Raw genomic sequence first — 1902 nt, forward strand, 5'->3', positions numbered from 1 at the left:
TCTGTACAGAACAAGCAGCTAGAGCCCCCAACAGACACCACACACAGGCAGACTGAAGTCGGGCGACCCAGCCCAGGGCAGGACACGATCACCCCCGGATGTGCAGGAGCCCTAAAAGTCCCTATGTGCTGAGCGGTGCAACCCAGATAGCAATATGCAGGAACATCCACTCTCTGCTGACAAGTCTCTAAACGTGAGCAGGTTTAAAAAAAAAAAAAAAAAAAAAGCTTGGGGGGAGGGGCGGGCGCCGAGGGGGTGAGTGTGTCCCATGGCGTCCTAGAGACAAACATGAGCTGCACTCCCTAGGAAGATGCTGCAAGCATCCGTCCCAGGATAAATCTCTAACTTAGAAGGTTGGCATGGAATAGCAGCCAGAACCCCGGTGAGCTCCTTCTCTGCCACGCCCCAGCTCCGTGGCCTCCAAAGAAATAAGTGAACCTCTGTTGTCCTAGCAATAAAATGGGTATCTCCATGTCCTCTGCTTTTCTAAGACAGGGGGTAGGGATGATCAGAATGCTTCAGGTGAGAAGCAAAAGGAGATGGAAGTCAGAACAGGACTGTGTGGTGGGAGCAAGCTGGTCAGGGAAAGGGTAAAGAAAATTTCCCCGACTGACGGCAATGTGCTACCATCTTGATGAGAAGGAGCCAAGCTCCTCCACACACTATCCTTTGGCATGCATCCAAGCTGTGCACTGAAGGATACTCTACTGTATGCAAATTCTACTTCTGTTTGTAACGCTAGGAAGGGAAGTTTAAGTGCTAAGAGAACAAGAAGGCCACGGGCCATAAAAGGGGCTTTATGGCTGCTACAACCAGGACAGCCCAAGTCGATAACATTTCATGTCACCTCGCATGGGATATTATTTCAAGTTCCGGTCCGGTTTTAGAAAACACATAAATTTGTGTCTAGCTCAAACTGGCTTGGAAGGTATTAAAGAGAGAACAGTCATGAGATTCAGAGTGGAGTCAAAAAGTAATAATATTTGGGTTCAGTTTGGTGAATTGGATCAGTGCTTTCCAATTTGGGGTCATGGTTCGGTTCAGTTCAAGCTCTTGTTGGGACAGCCCAATGCAGGGTGACTTCCCAGGACAGTCCTCACACTGCCCTCCCTGCCTGATTGGCCCTTCTTAGCCTTCTCAGCACCTTCTGAAAGAAGCAGGAACTTGAGAGGAAAGCTCCCCACCCTGGTGCATGAGTAAAAGGCAGAATTTGGTCTTTGAGAAGACAACAGCCACCGGGTGGAAGAAAACCAGTGATCTGCACCCAAAGTCCCCGGCTGGGGGCTGCTGTGCCCTCCTGCAAGTTGGGGGAGGGCTGAGAAGGGATGGGGAGCTTGGCCCAGGCCCCGGTCAGAGCCAATGTGAACACATAGCAGAGCTATAAAGACCCCGACCCCGTGTAAGGTGCACATCCTCCCGGGCCACCCTCATCCCCTGAGGGGGCTTGCTCCTTCCAAGCCTTTCTGTGCATGGTCCTCTGTTCCAAGGAGTCCTCTCTCGGCGCATGCACAGAGGAGCTGTGACTTTCTCTTTAGTTCCCACGACTCTAAACAGGAGCTGGAACAACAGGCAGAAGACAGCTCAGAGCAGCTGATGGAAGTTTCCAGAAAGATCGTTGGTATGGCATGGGAATAAACCTCCAGGAACACCTGTGAGAGGAAGGAGTTACCTCCTCACCTGGCCTCCTTAGTGACTTCGCTCTTCTCCCTCTCCTCCCCAACCTCTGGGTGTCCTGGCTCATTCTGGCCTGGGCCTGAAGCTCAAAGCCTGGCCTCTCTCTTGGCTGCACTTCCCTGTCCCCTGTAGTCTGCACCACCTTCCTACTCTCCATCAGCCTCAAGAGCTAGATACACTTGTGCATGGTGTATATATTCCCTCCCTCCCAGCCCCCCCCCCCCCCCC

Source organism: Mus caroli, chromosome 17 (genome assembly GCF_900094665.2).
Source record: "Mus caroli chromosome 17, CAROLI_EIJ_v1.1, whole genome shotgun sequence".
Taxonomy (NCBI): Eukaryota; Metazoa; Chordata; class Mammalia; order Rodentia; family Muridae; genus Mus; species Mus caroli.